Here is a 27,722-nt window from a genome sequence, read left to right on the forward strand (position 1 = left end):
ACGGTAAAAATTTTCCTTTCACATCAATCCCATGATGCATCAGCACAGCATTAACTAGAGGCTGAACCATTTCTGACTGCTAGAGGACAATTTAATCATCCTTATTTTCTAAAAATTCACCTAAATAAGGTGCAGACCATAATTATACAGGCAGGAGAATGAGCTATGACCTCCTCTATTATAACTGTGTGACAGGAGCTATGCGATCATGATCAGTAACCTATGATAGGAGATTCTGTGTCCTCGTCTAGGCAGTAGGAGGTACGATTCATGCAAGAAGCATCACACAAATTTAGAATATGACTAGAAAGAAACCGAACACATAAAGCTAAGTAAATCTGAGCTGGTCGGAATTGAGACCACATGACTGTCTGGGGGAAAGAGTCCTGGTAGATTCACATAGAAGGGAATAATTAAGCAAGATAATACTAGTCCTTATATATATATATATATATATATATATATATATATATATATATATATATATATATATGTATATATACACATATACCGTGTTTACCTGAAAATAAGACAGGGTCTTATATTAATTTTTACTCTAAAATATTTATTTTTTACATGCCTGGACACCATTTAAAAATCATGCTAGGCCTTATTTTCAGGGTAGGTCTTATCTTCAGGGAAACAGTATGTATGTATATATATATGTATATATATATATATATCGGGAAATAGTTACATAATGAATGAAGGAAAGAATCCCCAGAGTGGACCTTTAACATTGCAAGCTTTTATGGCATTCAGAAACCTCTTGCCTTGTTTCAGATTCAATATGCAAGTCCTTTCCTTAAGTCTTACCTGCTGGATTTAACATCTCGTCCCTTTACACAGAATATCTCAATCTTGTAAAATGCATTTATTTATATAGAAGTGATAAATATGCACATAAGCACAGTATGGGCAGCATTAAATATGCAGTGAAGTCATTACTCCATAATCGAGGCAGTAAGCCCCGTGTCATTTCCACTTTCAATCTCTTTGCACCAGATCTCTGCTCATTTGCATGCCTACAACCCGGCAGCATGTGAATAGAAAGTCTCTGAAATGGAAGACGACACTGAGAGGCATACAGATAATCTGTCCTACTCAGTTTATAGGATTTAAGTGCTCATTGAAAAAGGACTGATACCCCACACACATATCCCATAATGGGACATAGCTGGTAGTGGAGCTCAAATCCACAATTCCATTTACTTCAATGGAGCTGAGCTGCAGAAGCACCATGCGACTGATGAACATGATGTTATAGGCTAAGGAAGTGTCCGCAGCACTTGTACAAGCAACGTTGCCCCTTCATGCAATTGACTGGTGGGGTGTCGGGAGTCAATCTCTTCAATCTTATATTGATGGCCTATCCCCTAGGCTCCCCAGCATCTCAGTGTCAGTCTGTTTCTGCAAATAAATACAAAATGTTAATTAACATTTTGGCCAAAATGTGCAAGCTCACAACCCACGTTAAGTGTCCTCATCTCCAGCAAGTCCCTACACTAACATTACATTCAGATCACTGAAAAAAGGGGGATGAAAAATATCCAAAAATCTTAGCAAAAGTAATTGAAGACCTGGGCAAGAATCAAAAATAATATTAATTTCTATATGTTAATACTTAGTGGGGCTCCATTGGTCCTAATGACATTGAATACTCTCTGTGGCATACTATTTACTTACATTTGATACACTTCAGCTGGTAATTCCCTCCAGCCATTCTCCAAATAACTGACAAGTTCTCTCAAGGAGGTCACATTAGTCCTTCTAAAAAAGTGCAAAGAGGGTTGTCATTGGACAGTTGGGAAACAGAAGAACGTTCTAGAGAGTGACAAATCACACTACTCCATCTTCAAATCAGATGGACATACCACCTGGGTGTGGAGGCCTGGTAAATGCCTTTAACTCCCCCACCATCCTCCTTCCCCGAGTGTTTTGTTCCAACAGTTAAGTACGGCGGAGGTAATGTTATGGTCTGGGGATGAGTTGCGTGGCATGTTCTCAGTCCGTTGGTTGTAGTGACAAGAAGCATGAACACAGAGGTGTACCTTGACATTCTAGACAATAATGTGCTGCTGCCAATGTGGCAATATTATGGGAATGGTCAGCCATACTTCCAACAAGACAACACATCTTATCACAAATCCAACACTGGTTTATGTTGGTTAGAGGATATTGATGTTCCACACTTGGTCCGACCTGAACCCTACTAAACATCTTTAGGGTGAAGTAAAATGTTGGGTCAGAAAATATGAACAGTATGTCTTCTTTGAGAGAACTCACCAGACGTTTGCAGGATGAATGGAGGGAAAGACCAGCTGAAGTTTATCAGACGTTAGTAGAAAGTATGCCACAGAGAGTATCTGATGTCATTAGGGCCAAAGGAGCCCCACTAAGTGTTAGCATATGGAAATAAATACCACTTTTCATTCTTGCTCAGATAGCCAATTACTTTTGATAGGATAGTGTATACTGATCCAGAAATACAAGGGCAAATACAAACACCACTTCTCACCAGCATGCAGGTCAGACCAAGGTGTTCACATAGGTTTGAGGGGAGCACAGGGTGTTGGTTCACTTATAAGGTGCAGGACAGCCTGCCTAATCTTAATAGTATGGGTGTCATTAATAGACTGTAAGCCTGCATGATATACTTCATGTATCTGTGTAACTTGCACCCTTGATATGCTTTACCTTTGTGCAAGTATAATATCAAACAGCCCCCACTCGCCTAATATCTAGCAGGTGTGAGTGGTTGTTCATCAGTATTTTGCACCTCAGCAATGTCCCTCATAGCGCATTTTTCCTATTCTGCACGATGCCGGCAAGTGGTGTTTACACCTCCCGTTGTACCTCTGTATCAGTATATCAGCAAGTATGGTCACCTTCTGGGATTTCTTTAATATATTTAATCCCCTTTTTTGCAGTGACATGGCCCAACAATTATAAGATTGCCCCAACCCGACTCGCCTTGGGGTTGCAGCAACTTGCAAGTCACAATGCAACTACATTCATGTACATTTGGATGCAATGTAGCACGATGTGCACCCAAAGTGTCTGTGTAGTCCTGGCCTTATTGTGGAGCAGCAAGAGATTGTAAAATTGACAATATTTACTGATAAATATTCCAGTGTGCGATGTGACCCTAGTATAATGCCATCCGCGTTGGGACTGATTGGTGGACAGGATCGCCAGTACATGGTCATAACTCAGGACTCACATGGCGAGCAACGCAGCAAGAAGTCCTGAGCCGCTGGTTGGGGAATACTGTTATAAGTGATCATACAGTGTTTTCTGTAGATCACATACTCTTTGACATTTGAGTCCTTCCAACTGCAGCTCCTTATCAGCTAATATCAGCTGTTTGCAGTCGTGTACATAAAAAAAGAGAACGGTGAGATTAATATCTGTAAAGTTTTCAATACTTTTTTTTATATATATTGATGTCCTATTCACCCTGTAAGAATCCGATAAGGTATATTTAGAAGACGCTAGCTCGGCTCTCTGGCCACCGGCGCAGGTGTCTCTAAGGAAAAGCTTTGCATTCTGGAAGCATAACAAGCAAACTATAATGTAATGTCAAATTCCCTCACCAATCAAGCAGCTGTCGCCATCTAAATGATGAGCTCATGATGGAAATTAAAGAATTTGTATGATAAGTCTGTAAACCTTGTGACAAGATTGGTTCCAATGTCATTTACATCCCTCTGCACACACAGAATATTTTATTGTCATATTTGCTTTTTGATAGACCAGCATGCTCAGAAAATAATTTAAAATCTGCCAGATCCCCAAGGGCCTAGAAACAAAAATAAGCCGTCAATCAGACATCTCAACCACAACCACCGCGATGAGGAAAGAAATCCTCCACATACTTATCCTGACGGACTTGCAAAGGTGGAGATAAGTAGCTAATGTGATGCCTAAAAATAGCAGAGACTTATCAAAAAATCAGCTCAAAGCGAGTGTGAATGGTGCTCGCTGTTGGATCCTCACTGTCAAAAACTTTGAGGCACGCATTGAGTTAGGTAAGGTCTAATAGGTTCTAATGATTGACCTCAAAGTCAACCTCAAATGGGGTTGCCTTCTGCTAGAACTTTGGCGCCCTGTTGCAATGTGACGCCATTATCTCAGAATTTGTGACACCAAGCCCAATCTTAATCACCGTTCGAGTGCAGGCAAAGTCTTGTAGGAATTCATGCAATCGGAACTAATGAGAGAAAATGCAGCAAATGTAAAGTGAGGCATTTCACATGGTTTTTGGGTAGTTCTACAACGCCTCACTGTGACGGATTTCTGGAGTAACAAGTGTGTTTTAAAATTGTGAACTTTACTGTGGTCTCTAGTGACTTAGGTCCAAACCTAAAAAGTGATACCTGAGGAACCCGAGTTTTCACTCCTTAATCCCACCAGTCTGGATGTGGTGTCCACTGTGGGCCGCCAGGCCTTTACTCTGGAAGTGGTCCCAATAACGTGGCAACTGGCGTAGTACCTGAGTGTGTAAACAGAGGCAAAGTCAAATCAATCTGGATTAGGGCAGGTAGCACAATTTCATAGCGAGGAACAAGCCAGAGATTAGGACACACAGGGCAGGTTCAGCATGGTACAACAGGCTGGGGCGGGCAGCAAAAAGAAGTGTGTTTAATACGATGACCTTGGAGGTTCTTTCCAATTCTACCATTCTATGATTCAATTAACAAGCAATGGAAGGAATGGAAAATGCAATGAAGTCAGAAATAGCCAAAGTCAGGAACCAGAGCATCAGAACACAGTAGACAACACCTTAGGCTGAACCAAAATACCACAAATTCAGGTAACCTCCATAGGAGAAGGGTGTCTAATGTAGCCAAGGAACCTCATTATTGGAAAGGGAAGATTTTCCATGGTGCGCTTTGACCCTTTAAGTGTGCTGGCATGTGCCCTTCGCACTGCTGACAAAGACTGGCCAGATGCCAGAGCTGGGTGTCTGAAGGAGAGAGGTAGAAGACCCGTACCACGACTGACAGGAGAGGTAGGGTGGTGGACGCTGCAACGAACTGTAACAAGTTTTAGTAGTGTTCAATTCCCCGAGTCATCACCGGAGGATCAGTAGCTATCTGTTCTGTGAATGTTGCTATAAACAACTTCTTAATTCCATACAAAACAGTAATTATACTCTACATGTCTTATCCCTTCCTCATGTGTTATATAGAGGTTTGTCAAGAATGTCCACAATGTAACCAAAGCAACTGATGACTATCCATTAGGATAATCTTAACTATTTTCTACAACCCTAATTGCCTTGGGTTCCTGTAAAAAAGTGTCTTAAAACTGTTACCATTAATAGCTAATAGTGTTCAATTCCTCACCCCATCACTCTTGAAAATGTTCAAGAAGAACAAAGCCTAGAAGGTGGGTCAAGAGCCACTATGTTAGACCTTAACATGACTCCCTGCTTCAGCCAATAGGGGGTTTAGGTGTACGATGAGGTAAGTATACACTAAGATATTCAAATGGTTTGTTTAAAACTAGACATTTTCTATTGCTATGGTTTCAGCACACCTTAGTATAGTTGAAACATTGTCATGTGGGAGTAGGTCAATTGAAAATAGAGACAGAAGTGGGAAGATCCTAACACTCTAGTCAACAGGTGAAAAGTGAGTTTTGTACTAATAATGCAAACTGTGTGCCGAAAACTCTAATTATATATATGAATAATGTATTCCATGGCATGTGTTCTCGAAGACACAACAATGAGTGACGGCTGTGTCAAGGATGACAGCAGAAGTCTTGATTTAAGGGGCGATAATAGTATGCAGACTTCATTTTTCGTCAATCCACAAGAGACATTCTATAAAAGTTATCAAGCAATGAATGAACAGATGAGCAAGTGTAATAATCGTGACAGCAATCAGTCCGAGAAAACATACCTCGACTGGAGTTCTATGGGAATTTCAAGTGTCGGACAAGAGTTCATAAACCAGAACGTGACATATGGCACAATTCTTGTCTCTTGAAATTCCACTAATATCGAAAAGGCAAAAATGAGAGCAATTAAAAGAAGAAAGTTATTTTTATGGCATTCTGTTAATAGAGAAGACATAATTTTCTAGTACGGCATTTGAGTGTTATTCATGAGAATATGGAAAGTCTTGAAGAGTTTCAAGCTTTTAATTAACAGACTAAAGAAATAGAATTTTCATATAGATTTGGCTAGCATTGCTTTCCTTAAAAGGATCTTCCAGGACTATAATAATGATGGCTGAGCCTTAGCAGCAATGGCGGCCTCTGAGTACCGAACTCTGACCACAGGAACTTCTCTACATGGTGAACACTAAGCCATTTCTGCTTTGTTCATTTTACGTATAAGGAACTCGAGTGAGCTTCTCCTGGCACAGACTGGGACCCTGATTATATAACCACCCTGCATGGTCATGAATAGACATGAGCGAGTATACTCGCTAAGGCACATTACCCGATCGAGTAGTGCCTTAGCCGAGTATCTCCCCGCTCGTCTCTAAAGATTCTGCTGCCGGCGCGGGTGACAGGTGAGTTGCGGCGGGGAGTGGGGGGGAGAGAGGGAGAGAGAGAGATCTCTCTTCCGTTCCTCCCCGCTCTCCCCCGCTGCTCCCCGCCCCCCGAATCTTTAGAGACGACGGGGAGATACTCGGCTAAGGCACTACTCGCTCGAGTAATGTGCCTTAGCGAGTATACTCGCTCATCTCTAGTCATGAAACATATGAGCAAAGGTAAAACATTATTTCAGCACTATTTACTGTACACCTTGCATTTCTCATTCTTGTGGGGCCTGCTCTATCGTAGGAATGTATCGTCAGGAAATAACATATTATTTAAATCAGGTTTTTATTAGAAAAATACTTTGATTCATTTTTGTGCTCTCTCATTTTTTTAATACCATCCATATAAAAAATTTTGAAAATTTCCAGTTGTTTTTTAACAATGCCTACTAAGTCAGACACCATAGACTATTTCTTCCAATAAGCAGAGTCATTTCATTATTATTAGAGGGCAAGGAATTTAATGGCAGCTGTATTAAGCCTAGATGAGGCAAAATAGAAACCTATACACACAAATAAGGTTTTGTATTCTGTATCTCTGTCACTCTCTAGGAGGGGCTGTACTGTATTACTTCCTGAAGACTGTAGTAATCTATTAAGGCCCATTCAGACACATCGATTATCGCTGAAAATTAGCTCAAAAGCCATCTTTTGAGCGATAATCGTTGAGTCTAAATGCGCGGCCATTGTGCACTTTTCATGCACTATTCGCTCATCGCTAACTTTTAGCAAGCTAAAAATCAGCGATGAGCCTTATCAGCACTGCGCGCTGATAGTATTGTTTCAGCTGGTATCCCGCTCCGAGAACACAGTAGAAGTATGCATAAGACAGTGCTTCAGCTGTCTTCTGCATACCCCGCTTGGAGCGCTCAGCTGCATACCAGCTGAGCGCTCCGGGAACACAGCAGCTGTATACAGAAGATGGCGATCCAGCGCTGTAATGCCTTGGAAGTTTTTTGGTACCTTCTCCTGACAGATAGCTTTCAACAATCAGATCCTTTGATGTGTTGTAAGCTGCTTATGGACTTAGTTGCATTTTTCAGCATTTCTGCTGAAAAATGCAACTAAGAAAATGACGTAAAATCCTCCTAGAAGCACAAAATTTTATATGGGATGTATCAGTATCCCTGTAAATAATGGCAGCGGAGTACTGACTACTATTTATCATGCGTTTTAATGTGATTGGCTAATTCTGAACACAACCACATCCCCCAATAAAAGAGGGTGTTTACACTAATGCAACCGCATTATTTTTATTTTTCCACCCTACATGATTTCAGTTAGTTTTTCAATGGAATCGTACAGATAACGGGTCACATGGAAGGTGGAAATAAATGGGAAATTATTCTTTTTTTTTAGCATGACAAAACATGGCATTTTAACATGGGTTTGTGCAGACTTTTATATCCCCTGTATGTTGCCAGAAAAGTTTTTTGTTTTTTTTTAAGTGGGGAAGAAAAAATTAAAATGCCAAAAAGAAATTAAGCCTGTATAGGGAAGAGGTTAATATAATGCATAGTCAGTGGATCAACTAGAATCCCCGCGTGTATTATAACATCACATGATTTAATAGATAGATTTCCTAAGCTCCCAGTTGTCCTCTTGGTACCTGCTATCTACCACTTGATGCAATAGAACAACAGTTGTTAGAAAAATCCGTTCTAGTCTAATTATATTCCGGTGTTATAATCACTCAGCGCTGACAGTAATTGCCGCTTTCACAACTCAGAATCTAGGCCAGGTCCATTGTTAATCATCTTTGTCTCCTATGGATATAGAAATCACAATTTTTCGCTTGTATTAAAATATTCACATCCGCTTGTCACCTTCTCCTGACATGTTGTGTTCTATAGATAAGATATCATCTCACCTGCTGCAGCGTTATCCTACACATCAGTCGCTACCGCCCATCACTCATCTCATTAGAATTATTGCCTACCATACGGGAATATCTCCATTTTATCGCAGGCGGATTTGATGTCCAAATACATTTGTTTTTTGGGAAGGTGCTGATATGAGATATGCACTATAATCCGTATATATATATTCTACAGCAAGGAGTTTGCTTATGATTTGCAGAATATGCATTGAGAAAACCTTCAGGAAGGAACAACCGGTGGTGTTATTTTACCAGGGAGGTGACTGGCATTTCCTTACTATGGCAGGGGGCACTTGGATGACAAAGACCTTTATGAGATGATGTGTTTTTACAGACAGTTATTACTTAAAAACTACAGCAAATACCGGAATATGTGCTAGTCAATCAGATTTTACTTTTATTCTTACATTTATTTCTTGGTTCCTTGTATGTGAATGGCAAATAGTATTTGGATACAATGCAAATAGTTCACTGACAAGAAAGTAACACTATTACTCAGTCCTTAAATCTGTGCATGCAATATGGAATCATCACAGTCAATAAATGGTTTACCCTAGCTAGGGGCAAATAGCTCCACAATTGCTGGTTGAGAATAGGAGTTGTCTCTGTAGTCTTACAGGATCTTTGGTTACCAAATGACTAAATCCGCTAACTAAAATGTGTTGTCACTGTCCCCTGAACAAATTATTAGCACAGGACCTTTGGGGAGGCTAGACAGTGATGTAGTCAGAATAATTTATTTTACGACCGAAGAGCCTAGGTGATGGTACTCATGATTAGACACCACTGAAACGTAAATATCTGGATACTGGCTATCGGTCTATGTGTTCTCGTTGGTGGCCTCTCTCATGGTGATGGCTCAGTACTCGCAGTCAGTAATTGCAGGTGACATTTCCTTCAGAGAACAGCAGACCTCCTTCTGGCATTCAAGTTGCAATAGCTAGGTAGTGTAACTCTAAGAATCTGAGTCTCTCTCTCGGGTAGTGAAAAACCCAGATCTCCAGTACCACTGAGGCAGCTCACTCCTCACAAGGCTCTCTGAAAGAGGACCTGCCTTTTATACCAAATCCATGAGCAGACAGCTCAGGTTCTGTTAGTCCACAGCAACAAAGTTAGTCATGTGACCTCTTTAAAGGTCTTGGCAGAAATATATATAAAGTCCAGCAATTATATAATTTATATATATATATATATATATATATATATATATATATATATATATATATATGAGTATTTAACCCCCTACAGTAGTATATGCTATCACTTTTAGTTTTACTTCATTCTGAAACTAATATGGTCACAATACCTTTAACAGAGCATGAGCTAATATAGTAATTCCATACAGTTCCCACATAATAATAATAATCTTTATTTGTATAGCGCCAACTTATTCCGCAGCGTGATACATAACATATTCAATTCTCAAATAATAGCCGATTGACCACCATTAGAAGTGCTGTCAAATTGTACCACTTCTTGATCAGTGGGATCCAATTGCCAGGATACTGGAATGCTCTAGTAATTCCCTGCCAATGGCACTCTCACTGCTGTCTATTGTGCAGGAAAAAATGATTAGGATAGGGAGGGGACCCAGAGGTCATCCTTTAAATATGTCATACCATTGAACAAGTAAAATACCCCTTTAACCCCTTGAGTGGCACGCCCGGAAATTTTCCGGGACGAGCTCCACTGCTCATAGTGACATAGCCCGGAAGATTTCCGGGCTATGTATCACTATGGGAGCTGCAGAGTACAATGCCACAAGCTGTGACAGTGTGCTCTGCCTGCACAGACCCACACAGAGCAGTGCAAGGGCTTTGAAAAACCAGCAGAAGATATTGCCGGCATATCGGCAATGTCCTGCTTTGTTTACAGGTTGCCATAGAGACCATCGGCTTGTCAGAAGCAAGCCAATGGTCTCTGTGACAGGGAGAGCTGGTTGTTAGCTGTCAGAGGACAGCTAGGTACCTGCTCTTACAGCAGAGATCAGAGAAAACCTCCGATCTCTGCTGTGTTAACTCTTTACATGCTGCAGTCTATGTGACTGCAGCATGTAAAGGGCTGTCACTGCAGCATGTACAGGGCTGTCACCATCAGACCCCCGGAATGTGATCAGGGGGTCCTGATGGGTCCCTGTGGAAGTCCCCTAAAGGGACAAAAAAAAAAAAGTATAAAAAAAAAAGTTAAAAATTATTTTTAAAAAAATTATAAAAACACTTGTCTCCCTTTACTTTGTAAAAAATCAAAAATACAATCACACATGTGGTATCCGTGCGTCGTAATGACCCAGAGAAGGAAGTTAATACATTATTTAACCCCTTAATGACATGGCCCCTTTTTTTCTTTTTTCCCCACTTCTTTTTTTCCTCCCTCCTGTTTAAAAAATCACAACTTGTCCCGCAAAAAACAAGCCCTTATATGGCCATGTCAATGGAAAAATGAAAAAGTTATGGCTCTTGAGACGCAACTGCAAAATTAGATGAAATTCAATGATTAGACCATTTTAAAAAACCTGCCCTGGTGGGCACGACAGGGTGGTAGGAAACCCGCCACTCAAGGGGTTAAAGGGATTTTCCCATTACTTAAAAGTGCTTCACAACCATTCTGTACTTCTTGGTTACTGCTGATCAGGACATATGACTGCTGCAGCCAATCAGTGGCTGTAGAAGGCTGGTCACATCAGCAGCAACCAGGAAGGACAGAGGGGTTGTAAAGCAATTTTAAGTGTTACATCCAAACAGCGTCCTAAAGAACCATGCAAACACCATAAATCCCGCAAACACACTCACAGTTATTGCAAGGGCAAATTACACCACTCCAAGCTAAGACAGAAGGAAACCTGTCCCTTACTAATCAGAGATAGTGGGGGCATCCCTGCCTAAAAGCGGGGTAGGTGATCTAATAAGGATGGCCCACCGTCTTCATCTCAAACCTGGCTATCCCTAATTAGGAACCTGGAGAGATGCACCAAACACAGGACACATAACTGTTCATACCTATACACAGAACAGGACAGTTCATACACTACATGTCTGGACACACGAGGACAGACCCAATGCACACATCGCTGTTCACATGAATACAGGAAATGCAAAGGACATAGAACAAGACTATTTATACACCACATGTCTGGTCACCTGCACAGACCCAACAGAACACGTCGCTGTTCACACTAACATACCAAGTAATGCATACCACACAGTACAGGACTATTCATACAACACATGTCTGACCACCTGCACAGACCCAACAGAACATGTTGCTGTTCACACCAACAAACCAGGTAATGCATACCACACAGAACCGTAACCCCACTCAGAACTCTCATAGATACAGATAGTAAACAATGGATAGCCCACGTGTCCTCACACCAAGGGGAAAGAGAATTAGCCGCCATGCTGACATAAAGGGAACCGTGTCAGGTGTCACTCATCTGACCATATGTGACATCAGACATCTGGAAGCCACACCTGTCAAAGGGGAAGGGAAAAGGGTCTGCATATGATGTAGATGGGGAAAACAGGTGTCCACACCATCCTGAGGGAAGGTGAGAGAAACACTCCAGACTAATGTGCATAACACCCAGCTCTGAATGGGAATAACACAGAATGAGTAAAATGACCAGCATCCTCTAATCAGAGGGGCTGGTATTTATGAGCAGCAGACCAGGGGTATTGGCTATCTGGAGAAACTGCACACCCAGCTAGCTCATTTATCCCACACCTGTGAAGGTACGCTCCTAGAACCTCATAGAACAACAGGTCCCAGCAGCACAAACCTAACATTGAGTTGAGGGAGAACTCATTTAAGTCAAAATACTCATTAAAAAATGCTCCATTTGTGCGTTTTTTCAAATTCTGCTTCTCTCCTCTCATAGAATAGTGAGCGGGGTCACCTCTACATCTAGAACTGATACCATCTTATTGGAAAGCAAGCCATAAATTACAACCTCAGCCTTTGTGGATCTATGGATACGAGGGGCAGCTTTCCTGAATATCACTTTTATTGCTCTGGCTTCGTTTCAAGTATTCCTTGGAAACTTCAGGAAAGCAAAGAACTCATAAAAGCTATTTCTAGCTAAATGATACCATCTTGAAGCTCGCGCCCGCTGTATTTAACCTCCAGTGCCATATATCATGAAGCTTCGTATGACGTGGATGATACGGGCTGTAAACTGCAATAACATGTTGCAAAACTTCATACTGGTAAAATGTTTCCAGGCCGTATCCTATTAAAGTAGAAACTGTCCTCATAAAACCACATCAAACCGTTTTATAGGTTGCCGCGTAAAAAGGAAACTTTTTCAATAACTTTTTGGTTTCTCTGAGCTTTAGCAAATGAACCTTCATAATAGATGTGAAATTGAAGGTCATCGCAGTAAAGCGGGATTAGCCAGCGGTCCATTCATTTACTGCCTATTTATAATATATATATATTGGCTTCTGGCTTCCTGTGCTTTCCAGTCCACTGTTTATATCATCAAGCAGGATTGAATTTTTCTTGATGGCTGGAGATGTGTAACTCTAACGTGCTCTCCATATACAAATAAGTCTACTTAGATCTAAAGCATAGATAATACATAAACCAAACCAGCATCAAGTAGTATACTTAGCAGTGGTGAAGCTACAGAGGGTTCAGAGATAGTGGTGCATCATAGGCCCTGGTATTTGAAGGGTCCTAAAATACTCTGTTACAAAAGACATTGCTGCTACTATGAATGGCACATGGTAGGTGGTGGACCAGTGATAGATTTTGAATTGGGGTCTCGGAGCTACAAGGTATGCCTGTGACAGTTAGCAAATATAAGGAAGCTCTTAAAGGGTTATTTTCAACTTAAAGTGATGGCATATGCTAGGGATATGCCATCACTTTATGATTAGTTGAGGGTCCGACCCGTGGCAAGCCCTCCGTTTCTGAGACTGAAGCCTAAGTCTTTTAAAGAGTTTTGTCACTTTATAATATTGATGGCCTTTCATTAGGATAAGTCATCAGTAGCAGATTGGCTGGGGTCTGCCACTTGGGATCCCCACGATCAGCTGATCATCCCACTGTTAGTGCAGCAGGGCCGGATGTCCACATTGGTGGTCAGGGTCAGAAGTGTAATAGAAGTCTTCACTTCTGTTAATTTCAATGGGAGTGAAGTTGCCTATTACACTACTGGGTTTGACTACTAAGCAGGCTACAAAACAAATATAATATATCCAGCAGTACCAGACCTTTTAATCCCAAAATGTGGGAGAGGTGCAATATGTGGGGAAAATGCCAAGCCAACCAGAGGGTTGTGAACCAACAAGCCCAAAGTTCATAGGAATATAAAGAGAAGTGGCAGCATAAATGGTGTAGAATTCCTTATTAGAGATGAGCGAGCACCAAAATGCTTGGGTGCTCGTTACTCGAGTCGAACTTTCAGTGATGCTCGAGAGTTCGTTTCGAGTAACGAACCCCATTGAAGTCAATGGGTGACTCGAGCATTTTTGTATATCGCCGATGCTCGCTAAGGTTTTCATTTGTGAAAATCTGCAAAACACAAGAAAGTGATGGAAACGACACAGAAACGAATAGGGCAGGCGAGGAGCTACATTTTGGGCTGCATCTCAAGTTCCCAGGTCCCACTATTAAGCCACAATAGCGGCAAGAGTGAGACCCCCCCCCCCACTGTCAGCGTAAAGATCGTTCTCCTCTGCCACAGCTGTAACAGCTGTGGCAGAGAAGAACGATGTTAGCCCATTGAATTCAATGGAGCCGGCAATACAGCCGGCTCTATTGAAAGCAATGGGTTGCCGGCGTACGCGGGATGAATTGTCGGGAAGGGCTTAAATATATAAGCCCTTCCCTACAATTCATCCAGAAATGTGTAAAAATAAAAAATATATATATATACTTACCTGGTCCCGGCAGAACGATGTTAGCCCATTGAATTCAATGGAGCCGGCAATACAACTGACTCCATTGAAAGCAATGGGCTGCCGGCGATCGCGGGATGAATTGTCGGGAAGGGGTTAAATATATAAGCCCTTCCCTGCAATTCATCCAGAAATGTGTAAAAATAAAAAATATATATATACTTACCTGGTCCTGGCAGACGGAGTTCAGCGCCGCAGGCTGCAGTTCTCCTGAACTGCTCTGAACAGCTGTGAGTAGTATTCAGCAGCCGGGGATTTAAAATCCCCGCCTGCTGAATGAGATGCCTCTGATTGGTCACAGCCTGACCAATCAGAGGCATCCCTCACTCACACCCATTCATGAATTCATGAATGGGTGAGTGAGGGCTGCCTCTGATTGGCTCAGCGCAGGGACAGCTGAAACGCGTTGCTCGAAGATCCCTGTATGTGTTTCCAATAAAAAAGGAATTTAATATCCTGGATCAGAGTCTGATATCCCTAGGAGCGCCGACAGCCGTTTTTTCTTTCCTGAGGTCTACCTAGGTTTGATTTTAAATGTTTCACCAGAGTAGGGGTGACAAAAACAGTCACCTCTTGCCATATTGCCACAGCAGGAGCAGTTATGGCATGGATAGTTGCCCTGCTCTAAGGGAGCCATAGTCATTTGTGTTAACAGTCTCAGGGATAGATAACGGTTTCACTAGTCTGTCTTTCAGATTGGATGCCCTTCTATACGCCATAATGGGACTTTCTTTGAACTCCATGACGTGACTGCACCCATTCAGTAGCAAAGGCCAATGTTTATTAATAATGCCAGAGATCCTCTTGCTGGCAGCCCCAAATGTAGAAACAAATGGAATTCTCTAAATTAACAGGTTTTTCATTCTTGGCAGCCAATAAAGTGTCACGCTCAATTGCCTGCACTTCCTCAACAGTCTCCTCAACCAAAGGTACAGGGTATCCTCTCATTATGAACCTAAGGCACATTTGTTCTAATCTACCATCAACATGTGTCTCATCTGTAATTCTACGAACACCTAATAATTGGCTGTATGGCAATGACTCTATCATCTTAGCAGGATGATAATATTAAAGTGCAAAATACTGTTCCGCCTCTAAGCCTCGATGATATTCAATCGAGGTATAAAGTGACTACTAAGCAGGGGCGTAATGTGGTTGCAGTTGCACCCGGGCCCAGGGGCCTTACAGGGCCCCATAAGGCTTCTCTTCCCCATATAGGGAGCCCAGTACTATGAATAAAGCATTATAGTTGGGGCCCTGTTACAGACTTTGCAGTGGGGCCCAGAAGCTTCAAATTATGCCTTTGCCACAAATGCAGACATCCAGCTCAGCTACACTGATGGTGGGCCAGACAATCAGCAGGGATCCTGAGAGCAGATCCCTGCCGATCAGCTACTGATCACTTATCCTGAGGATAGTCATCAATAGCATAAACCGTTTTAAGTGTTGACTGCATGGAGCTGCATGAGGGCACTTTACTTTGCTGACTCAACCAGCCCGCTACTGTGCGGGGACACACTGTGGAGGGGCCACATCCTTCAAATTGGTGAGCCACCAATGATAAAGCAATAGCACGTTGTAGAGTTACACTATCACTTTCTAAGGCCAGCTGATCAGACCATGTCAACACCACTACCTCATTTGCAGCAATTATAAGAAGCTTCCTGTCCGCAGGGGCCGATATACCTGCAGAACAATTTCAACACCTAGCAGAATCTATGCCACGACGAATTACTGCGGCTCTGAAGGCCAAAGTAGATCCAAAGCACTACTAGATGAGCGTCTCTAATAAAGTGGTCATGCGGTGTATTTTCCAGGACAGCGCTGTAGCGTTTTGACAGGTTTGATTAGACGCAGACCACAGAACTGCGCCATTGTTTTCCTTCCCACTCTTCTGTTTTAACAAGAACAATGAAAAAGTTTTCCAAAAAAAAAGTGAGAGCTTTTAAAATTATTGAAAATCGGAGCCTGCTGACTTTGCTGGCCTACTTCCTATAGCATTATTAGATTTATGAAGCTATTTGCACTAACCAGGCAGCTCTGCTGTACAAGCAAATGCATATCATAATTATATTGTACAAGGACAGTGTTTCAACTGGCTTTATGATAAATTATCCGATTTTGTCATTAAGTAAATATTGGAATTTGGAGCACTCAGACAACCTACTCCTGAGTTCTCCTGCTCCCTGCTGTGACCCACTTCCTAAATGTGCCATAGCTACGGGGTCTTAAAGTGTGGCTAGACAACTCTTTCTCTATGTTAATGAACTGGACTATCTAACAACTTACAATACCAATAGTTACAGTAAAATTCCTTTAAACCCGTATAAGGAGATTTTGGTAATTTGAGAGTGGATTTTGGCATCCAATTGTAAAACAGTCTGTAATCCCACAAGACCAGGATCAAGTGACTTAGGCTGCGTGCACACGGGCGGGTCGGATTCCGCATGCGGGAGCCCACAGCAGAATCTGACCCTGTGCCCGGCGGGCATCTGCACGTACCTCTATTTTCTTCTTCTTTTCTGTACTACAGATGATCCGCACGGCTCGTTGTCGGAAATGTGCAGTACAGATTTTTTGTTTTTAAACTCCTGCTTTTCCTGTGGAATCTGCAGCTTGTCTGCAATGTCAATTGTGGACGGGCCGCAGGTCGGACGACTTCCATTGACTTCAATGGAAGCCATCTGTGCGGGAACCGAAGATGGAGCATGCTGCGATTTTTCATCCGCGAGCGGAAAACGCGATTGCTTTCTGCTCGTGTGCATAAAGGATCATTTTTCCATAGCATGCTATGAAAGGTTATTGCTGCAGAATCCAGAGGTGGACGCGTGCTCCGGATTCTGTAACAAAAATCCACCCGTGTGCATGTGGCGGATTTTTAGTAGAGATAATCATTAAAGGGGTTGTGCCAAGCAGGGACGTAGCTAAAGTCTCATGGGCCCTGGTGCAAACATTTAGCTTATAAATTTAACTTATGGAAACTATAGCACACTGGGGGCACTGCCTGTCTTTTTATTGCTGATGTAATGACATAGTAGTGGTCATTTTATGCCTGTATTTAAATGGACTGGAAACGCTAAAAAAGAGGGAGCATTTAAGAAATATTGTATATGTTTTCTCTTGTGTAGACAGGACCATATGTAAGGGGCTTATGGTTGTTGCAGACTGTTGTATTGTTGATTTGATGTTATGCCGCATTAGTGATGTGAAATCTACTATGCGTTTAAACTGGGGAGGGAACAAGGGGCAGCTCTCTGAGCAGGAAAAAGACAAAAAGTAGTTAGTCTGTGCAGATATGCCACATTATGAAGAGCAGGGGATGATTCTCTGTGTTCATACAGCTATACTGCAATATGACGAGCTGGAGATGCTCCCCTGTGTCTGTGCAGCTATGCTGCAATATGAGGAGCTGAGGAAGCTCCTCTGTGTCTGTAAAGCTATTCTCCAATATGAGGGGCTGAGGATGCTCCTCTGTGTCTGTCCAACCATGCTGCTATATGAGGAGCTGAGGATGCTCCCCCGTGTCTGCTCAGCTATGCTGCAATATGAGGAGCTGAGGATTCTCCCCTTGTGTCTGTGAAGCTATTCTCCAATATGGGGAGCTGAGGATGCTCCTCTGTGTCTGTCCAACCATGCTGCAATATGAGGAGCTAAGGATGCTCCCCTGTGTCTGTGCAGTTATGCTGCAATATGAGGAGCTGAGGATGCTCCTCTGTGTCTGTCCAGCAATGCCGCAATATGAGGAGCTGAGGGTGTTCCACTGTGTCTGCGCAGATATGCCCCAGTATAAGGAGCTGAGGGTGCTCCGCTGTGTCTGTCCAGCTATACCACAATATGAGGGGCTGATGATTCTCCTCTGTGTCTGCCCAGCCATGCCACAATATGAGGAGCTGAGGATGCTCCCCTGTGTCTGTGCAGCTATTCTGCAATATGAGGAGCTGAAGAGGCTCCTCTGTGTCTGTCCAGCAATGCCGGAATATGAGGAGCTGAGGGTGCTCCCAAGTGTCTGCATATCTATGCCACAGTATTACGAGCTGAAGATGTTCCTCTGTGTCTGTCCAGCTATACTGCAATAGGAGAGGCTGAGGATGCTCCCCTGTGATTGTGCAGCTATGCTTCAATATGGGGGGCTGAGGATGCTCCTCTGTGTCTGTGAAGCTATTCTCCAATATGAGGGGCTGAGATGCTCCTCTGTGTCTGTCCAACCATGCTTCAATATGAGGAGCTGAGGATGCTTCCCTGTGTCTGTGCAGCTATGCTGCACATATTGCAGCATAGCTGCACAGACACAGGGAAGCATCCTCAGCCCCTCATATTGGAGAATAGCGTCACAGACAGCTGAGGATTCTCCCTTTGTGTCTGTGAAGCTATTCTCCAATATGGGGGGCTGAGGATGCTCCTCTGTGACTGTCCAACCATGCTGCAATGTGAGGAGCTAAGGATGCTCCACTGTGTCTGTTCAGCTATGCTGCAATATGAGGAGCTGAGGATGCTACTCTGTGTCTGTCCAGCAATGCCTCAATATGAGGAACTGAGGGTGCTCCACTGTGTCTGCGCAGCTGTGCCCCAGTATAAGGGGCTGTGGATGTTCCTCTGTGTCTGTCCAGCTATACCACAATATGAGGGGCTGAGGATGCTCCTCTGTGTCTGTCCAGCCATGCCATAACATGAGGAGCTGAGCATGCTCCCCTGTGTCTGTGCAGCTATGCTGCAATATGAGGAGCTGAGGGTGCTCCCAAGTGTCTGCACAGCTATGCCACAGTATAAGGAGCTGGGGATGTTCCTCTGTGTCTGTCCAGCTATACTGCAATAGGAGAGGCTGAGGATGCTCCCCTGTGTCTGTTCAGCTATGCTGCAATATGAGAGGTTGAGGATGCTCCTCTGTGTCTGTCCAGCCATGTCGCAATATGAAAAGCTGAGGATGCTCCCCTGTGATTGTGCAGCTGTGCTGCAATATAAGGGGCTGAGGATGCTCCTCTGTGTCTCTTCAGCCATGTCGCAATATGAGGAGCTGAGGATGCTCCCCTGTGTCTGTGCAGCTATGCTGCAATATGAGGAGCTGAGGATGCTTTTCTGTGTCTGTGCAGCTATGCTGCAATATGAGGAGCTGAGGTTGCTCCTCTGTGTCTGTCCAGCAATGCCGCAATATGAGGAGCTGAGGGTTCTCCCAAGTGTCTGCGCAGTTGTGCCACAGTATAAGGAGCTGGGGATGTTCCTCTGTGTCTGTCCAGCGATACCACAATATGAGAAGCTGAGGGTGCTCCCATGTGTCTGTCCAGCTATAGTGCAATATGAGAAGCTTAGGATGCTCCCATGTGTCTGTGCAGCTATGCTGCAATATGAGGAGCTGAGGAAGCTCCTCTGTGTCTGTGCAGCTAATCTGCAATATGAGGGGCTGAGGATGCTCCTCTGTATCTCTGCATCTATGCTGCAATTTGAGGGGCTGAGGATGCTCATCTGTGTCATTCCAGCCATGCTGCAATATAAGGAGCTGAGGATGCTCCTCTGTGTCCAGCTAATCTGCAATATGAGGGGCTGAGGATGCTCCTCTGTATCTGTACAGCTATGCTGCAATATGAGGAGCTGAAGATGCTCCCCTGTGTCTGTGCAGCTATGCCATAGTATGAGAAGCTGTGGATATTCCTCTGAGTCTGTCCAGCTATACTGCAATATGAGGAGCTGAGGATGCTCCTCTGTGTCTGTGCAGCTATGCTGCAATATGATTGGCTGAGGATGCTCCTTTCTATCTGTCCAGCCATCCCGCAATATAAGGAGCTGAGGATGCTCATCTGTGTCTGTGCAGCTAATCTGCAATATGAGGGGCTGAGGATGCTCCTCTGTCTCTATGCAGCTATGCTACAATATGAGGTGCTGAGGTTGCTCCCCTGTGTCTGCGCAGCTGTCCTACAATATGAGGAGCTAAGGGTGCTCCCCTTTGTCTGCGCAGCTATGCTACAATATGAGGAGGTGAGGGTGCACCACTGTGTCTGCGCAGCTATGCTACAAAATGAGGAGCTGGGGATGCTCCTCTATGTCTGTGCATCTATGCGGCAATATAAGGAGCTAATGATGCTACGCTGCAAGGGGTTGAGGATGTTCCTCTGTGTCTGTCAAGCAATGCCACAATATGAGGGGCTGAGGATGCTCCTGTGTATCTGTCCAGCTATGCTGCAATATGAGGAGCTGGGAATGCTCCACTGTGTCTGTGCAGCTATGCTGCAATATGAGACGCTGAGGATGCTCCCCTGTGTGTGCAGCTATGATGCAATATGAGGGGCTTAGGATGCTCCTCTGTGTCTGTCCAGCTATGCCGCTATATGAGATGCTGAGGATGCTCCCCTGTGTCTGTGTAGCTATTATGCAATATGAGGAGCTGAGGATGCTCCCCTGTGTGTCTTCAGCTATGCTGCTATATGAGAAGCTTAGGATGCTTCCCTGTGTCTGTGCAGCTATGCAGCAATATGAGGAGCTGAGGATCCCCTCTTGTGTGTGCAGCTATGATGCAATATGAGGGGCTTAGAATGCTCCTCTGTGTCTGTCCAGCTATGCTGCAATATGAGGAGCTGAGGATGCTTTCCTGTGTCTGTGCAACTATGCCGCAATATGAGATGCTGCGGATGCTCCCCTGTGTCTGTCCTTCTCTGTCGCAATATAAGAAGCTGAGGATGCTCCTCTGTGTCTGTGTAGCTATTCTGCATTATGAGGGGCTGAGGAAGCTTCTTTGTATATGTGCAGCTATGCCGCAATAGGAGAGACTGAGGATGCTCCACTGTGTCTGTCCAGCTATGCCGCAATATGAGGAACTGAGGATGCTCCCCTGTGTCTGTGCAGCTATGCTGCAATATGAGAAGCTTAGGATGCTTCTCTGTGTCTGTGCAGCTATTCTGCAATATGTGGAGCTGAGGATGCTCCCCTGTGTCTGTGCAACTATACTGCTATATGAGGGTCTGAGGATGCTCCCCCGTGTCTGTCCATCTATGTCGCAATATGAGGAGCTGTGGATGCTCCTCTGTGTGTGCAGCTATGCTGTAATACAAGGGGCTGAGGATGCTCCTCTGTGTCTGTCCAGCTATGCCGCAATATGATGAGCTGAGGATGCTCCTCTGTGTCTGTCCAGCTATGCCGCAATATGATGAGCTGAGGATGCTCCTCTGTGTCTGTGCAGCTATGCTGCAATATGAGGAGCTGGAGATGCTCTCCTGTGTCTGTGCATCTATGCCACAGTATGAGGAGCTGGGGATGCTCCCCTGTGTCTGTCCGTCTATGCCGCAATATGAGGAACTGAGGATGCTCCTCTGTGTCTGTGCAGCTATGCTGCAATATAAAGGTCTGTGTTAGTGTAGCTATTCTGCATTATGAGGAGCTGAGGATTCTCCCCTGTGTTTGTTCATCTATGTCGCAATATGAGGAGCTGTGGATGTTCCTCTGTGTCTGTGCAGCTATGCTGCAATATAAAGGTCTGAGTATGCTCCCCTGTGTTTGTCCAGCCGTGCCGCAATATAAGGAGCTGAGAATGCTCCTCTCTGCCTGTACAGCTATGCTGCAATATGAGGGGCTGAGGATGCTCCTCTGTCTGTCAAGCCATGCCGCAATATGAGGAGCTGAGGATGCTCCCCTGTGTCTGCGCAGCTATGCCGCAATTTGAGATGCTGAGGATGCTCCCCTGTGTCTGTCCATCTCTTTCGCAATATAAGAAGCTGAGGATGCTGCTCTGTTTCTGTGTAGCTATTCTGCATTATGAGGGGCTGAGGAAGCTCCTTTGTGTATGTGCAGCTATGCCGCAATAGGAGAGACTGGGGATGCTCCTCTGTGTCTGTCCAGCTATGCTGCAATATGAGGAACTAAGGATGCTCCCCTGTCTCTTTGCAGCTATTCTGCAATATGAGGAGCTGAGGATTCTCCCCTGTGTTTGTCCATCTATGTCACAATATGAGGAGCTGTGGATGCTCCTCTGTGTCTGTGCAGCTATGCTGCAATATAAAGGTCTGTGTTAGTGTAGCTATTCTGCATTATGAGGAGCTGAGGATTCTCCCCTGTGTTTGTCCATCTATGTCGCAATATGAGGAGCTGTGGATGCTCCACTGTGTCTGTGCAGCTATGCTGCAATATAAAGCTCTGAGTATGCTCCCCTGTGTTTGTCCAGCCGTGCCGCAATATAAGGAGCTGAGAATGCTCCTCTCTGCCTGTACAGCTATGCTGCAATATGAGGGGCTGAGGATGCTCCTCTGTCTGTCAAGCCATGCCGCAATATGAGGAGCTGAGGACGCTCCCCTGTGTCTGCGCAGCTGTGCCGCAATTTGAGGGGCTGAGGATGCTCCCCTGTGTCTGTCCATCTCTTTCACAATATAAGAAGCTGAGGATGCTGCTCTGTTTCTGTGTAGCTATTCTGCATTATGAGGGGCTGAGGAAGCTCCTTTGTGTATGTGCAGCTATGCCGCAATAGGAGAGACTGAGGATGCTCCTCTGTGTCTGTCCAGCTATGCTGCAATATGAGGAACTAAGGATGCTCCCCTGTCTCTTTGCAGCTATTCTGCAATATGAGGAGCTGAGGATTCTCCCCTGTGTTTGTCCATCTATGTCGCAATATGAGGAGCTGTGGATGCTCCTCTGTGTCTGTGCAGCTATGCTGCAATATAAAGGTCTGAGTATGCTCCCCTGTGTTTGTCCAGCCATGCCGCAATATAAGGATCTGAGGATGCTTCTCTGTGCCTGTGCAGCTATGCTGCAATATGAGGAGCTGAGGTTGCTCCTCTGTCTGTCAAGCCATGCCGCAATATTAGGAGCTGAGAACGCTCCCCTGTGTCCATGCAGCTATGCCACAATATGAGATGCTGAGGATGCTCCCCTGTGTCTGTCCATCTCTGTCGCAATATAAGAAGCTGAGGATGCTCCTCTGTGTCTGTGTAGCTATTCTGCATTATGAGGGGCTGAGGAAGCTCCTTTGTGTATGTGCAGCTATGCCGCAATAGGAGAGACTGAGGATGCTCCTCTGTGTCTGTCCAGCTATGCCCCAATATGAGGAACTAAGGATGCTCCCCTGTCTCTTTGCAGCTATTCTGCAATATGAGGAGCTGAGGGTTCTCCCCTGTGTTTGTCCATCTATGTCGCAATATGAGGAGCTGTGGATGCTCCTCTGTGTCTGTCCAGCTATGCTGCAATATGAGGAGCTAAGGATGCCTCCCTGTGTCTGTACAGCTATGCTGCTATATGAGAAGCTTAGGATTCTTCCCTGTGTCTGTGCAACTATGCTGCAATATGAGGAGCTAAGGATGCTCCTCTGTGTGTGCAGCTATGCTGCAATATGAGGGGCTGAGAACGCTCCTCCTAGTCTGTGAAGCTATGCTGCAATATGAGGGGCTGAGGATGCTCCTGTATGTCTGTCCATCTATTCCGCAATATGAGGGGCTGAGGATACTCCTCTCTGTCTGTGCAGTTATGCTGCTATATATGGAGCTAAGGATGCTTCTCTGTGTCTGTCCAGCTATGCCGCAATATGAGGAGCTGAGGAATGCTCCCCTGTGTCTGTGCAGCTATGCTGCAATATGAAAAGCTGAGGATGCTCCCCTGTGTCCATGCAACTATGCTGCAATATGAGAAGCTGAGGATGCTCCCCTGTCTCTGTGCAGCTATGCTACAATATGAGGAGCAGAGGATGCTCCCCTGTATCTGTGCAGCTATGCTGTAATATGAGGAGCTGAGGATGCTACTGTGTCTGTGCAACTATGCTGCAATATAAGGAGCTGAGGATGCTCCCCTGTGTCTGTCCATCTATGGCGCAATATGAGGAGCTAAGGATGCTCCTCTGTGTCTGTGTAGCTATGCTGCAATATGAGGGGCTGCAGATGCTCCTGTGTGTCTGTCCAGCTATGCCGCAATATGAGGAGCTGAATATACTCTTCTGTGTCAGTGCAGCTATGCTGCAATATGAGGAACTGATGATGCTTTGTTGTGTCTGTCCAGCTATTCTGCAATATGAGCAGCTGAGGATGCTCCTCTTTGTCTGTGCAGTTATGCTGAAATGTGAGAAGCTGAGAATGTTTCTGTGCATTTGTTCAGCCAAGATGTGGAGTTATAAGAAAGGGACTGTTGTGAGAGAAACTGTGTTGTATAGGATTTTCCCTACCGGCATGAGGTCCTCAGTAGGATAGATATTTTTTTATATATATAAAGTCTGAGCTGACTACAAGCATTGTAGAGACTTCTGCCTCCTCTTTCCCCTCATCCCTACTGCACGACAACATTGATGTGATACAGAGCTGCCAGAGACTGCACTACCGGTGACTGGATAAGGACTTTTGAGAAACCTGTTTACACAGGGAAAAGCACTTAGATTGAAACCCCTGGTAAGGACTTTGAGAAACGCAATATACAGGTACTGCACTTTTAGCGGAATGCTGCTAACACGGATCCTCTGTACTAGCCAACAATACGCTGTTGTGAGTCACGCCAAAACGAAACAAACAGTTTATGTTTTCTTTTTACATTTTATTATAGTTTATTACTGAAAGCATACACATTGTTAGAAAAATAAATTTTAAAAATTAAGCACCAAGAAGTTGTAAGAATCAACTGAAACTGTGATTAGAAAATCAGAGCAAAAGGATAATTTATTGCGGAAAACTGAAACTTTGAAGGGGGGCTCTAGTACCCAGTTGAATCACCTCTAGTTTAGATACAAGATGTGATACTGGTGGGAATGGAGGCTCTAGTACCCTGTTGGGCCGTATCTAGCTTTGATACAAGATGTGATATGGGCAGACATGGAGGCTCTAGTATCCTGTTGTACCACATCTAGCTTGGGTACAAGATATGAGACGGGTGGGCATGGAGGCATACAGGTTCCGTATGGTATCTTGTGGCATATCAGTCAACATTTGCTTTAACTGAGCCTCTAGATCATGCAAGCTCATAGGCTGTTGAAGTTGGTGTCCCAGATGGTCCCATACATGTTCTATTGGTGATAAATCTGGCAACTGGGCAGACCACGGAAGTGTAACAATGTGGTGGAGACATTCCTGTGACCCCCTTGTGTGTGCGGCCTGCTGGATAATGCCTCTTGGAAGCCGCCATAAGAGGAATGCATGTGGCTGCAGGATATCCTGAACATATCGCTGAGCTGTCATTGTCCGTCATACCACTACTAGAGGTGACCCACTGTTGTATGCGATGGCCCCGATGACCATCACACCAACAGTGGAGACAATGTGCAGCTCCAAAGCAAAGGCAGAATTGAGGCGCTCACCTCAAGGTTTTCAGACAAGAACACGGCCGTCCCCAGTGCCCAAACTAAATCTGGATTTGCCTCTGCAGACAACCCGGTTCCACTCCATTGCAGTCACGTTTTGTCATTCATGATACCTTTGCAAATGGAGATGATGCGGGGTGGGTGTCAAAGACAATACAATAAATGTCCTTCAGCCAAGCACCTGTAAATTGTTCCGACAGATGCAGGAGTCTTTAACGGTGGCGTCACCTGTCTCAGGATGGTGGACAACAACACAGTTGGAGCTGCTCGTGCTTGTTGGATGATCAGGCAATCCTCTCTACTTATACACTTTTGAAGGCACCCTAAGCCCGGTCACCTTGGGTGCCCTCACGCATTCACTGGTCCCAAAACCTCTCAACAGTCCAATCAGAACGGCCCTGGTGAGGAACAATTCATCAATACGACCATCCAGCTTCTCACATCCCAATATTGCACCCCTCTCAGACTCTGGTAACGGGGTGACATCTCTTCTCTGCGTCGTAGAAGTGTCTAGTGGTCAACAAGCTCTACACAAGCTGAAGAGGTCACTACACACACATAGCCTCTTATAGGCAAATGCGAGAACCACTTTTAGGACCTCTGGTGGCAAGACCATTCATCTAATCACCCACAACTCTTATTATTTACATATCTACCTGAGAAGTTACTGCATGCCGAGTTCTGCAGCAAAATGACAACTCCATCTTGGTGCTTGATATATTTTTTTTGATAATGAGTGTACATATCGGATTCCGGACCCTAAGTGAGCTATCCCCAGCATCTCCATCCACCAACACCTTCCCAGATCCAGATACTGGGGCCCTGCCTCACACATACATACCCTATGGAAAGGCCCAGGATCCTAGTAGGTAGAGCAGCTACTTGCCATTTTAAAACTAGCTTTTTTCTATAAAGATGGGCTTAATGTGGTTTTGAGTCATTTTTTTCTTCTTTCTATCTCCTGCACTATAAAAACATACGATAGGCTATTAGTCTCTAATGAAATTTAACCTAGTGTACAGTATATCGGAACATATAAGCTCTACTACTCTCAAGAGCCGACATGAGTGATTAGTATATATGTACAGCACCGTGGAATATGACTGTGCTATATAAATAACAAAACATAGTCATTCTATAGAAGACTCAGTCATTCAACAGGATATGTCTTCCAGTGAGCATTTCCAGTTAACTTTCCTACTTAATATTCTATTCCCCGGTGGATTAAAATATGAGATAAGGGTGATCAATAATACAGCATAGTCGGCCACAAGTAATAAAAAAACTGACCTCTGTGTAAAGGAAGATATTGATCCATGTGCTAAAATGCTCCAGCCATGAAAGGAGCTCAATCAGAAGGAAAATATATTTTGCTATTGTGAACCGCCTGCAGGTACCAAGATGCAGTTTCTGTAATTCAGCTACAACCCCCTGAACGCCAGACAGCAGCATTACATAAAAACACATCTGCGCAAATAAACATTCCAGGTTTTTATTACTTTCTCTGCAATTATTTTAAATTCCTTGTAAGGAACGTTCATCTCCTTCCAAGATCTCCCATGCACATCTGTACAATATCTCTCAAAGTAATAGAAGAAGAAGAAGAGCCGGCAAGGTCACGACGGCAAAACTCAGGAGAGAGAGCCCGTAAGTGTGAGTAAAATGAACACGATGTGGCATATCTACCGTCATGCATGGCAGAGCCGCGTGGCAGGAGGAGAGTTATGATGGCACCAACATTTCAGTCAACTGCTCCTAGGGGGGCGATCTTATTTATGGAGACATCATTAAAGGATCATTATGGATGAGGAGCAGCGTATAATAGAACATAAGCAATCACAGTCTAATGGCCTGATACCTGGGATACACGTTATTATTACGTTATGCTACTTGAACATATTTTCTTAAAGAAAATAATTAAGAGTGATATTTCCGAATCCGCAACCGGCTTCTCTTCAGTTACCAGGAGAAGAAATGTTTGGGAATTTTTTCAGTTTCTGCTTCCCACAGGCTCTAATCAATTAAGGCAAGAAGGACGGGCTCTTGCTGGAGGTGATGTAGAAAACCCTTGGGACTCCTAACAAGACTTGGCACATGTTCATTGGTGTCCTCTCTTCGATCAGTGTTCGGTCGCT

General features: G+C 44.2%; 1 long non-coding RNA gene across 1 annotated transcript; it reads right to left on the reverse strand.

The window, feature by feature from the left end:
* Nucleotides 1-922: 922 nt before the first annotated feature.
* On the reverse strand, nucleotides 923-26,934 carry LOC136578853 (uncharacterized). Its single transcript, XR_010786667.1, has 3 exons — nucleotides 26,878-26,934; nucleotides 4,380-4,495; nucleotides 923-1,410 (listed from the first exon to the last, which is right to left on the reverse strand). It is a non-coding gene; the product is annotated as an uncharacterized lncRNA (long non-coding RNA).
* Between the last annotated feature and the right edge of the window lie 788 nt (nucleotides 26,935-27,722).

The sequence above is a fragment of the Eleutherodactylus coqui genome, chromosome 9 (assembly GCF_035609145.1).
Source record: "Eleutherodactylus coqui strain aEleCoq1 chromosome 9, aEleCoq1.hap1, whole genome shotgun sequence".
Taxonomy (NCBI): domain Eukaryota; kingdom Metazoa; phylum Chordata; class Amphibia; order Anura; family Eleutherodactylidae; genus Eleutherodactylus; species Eleutherodactylus coqui.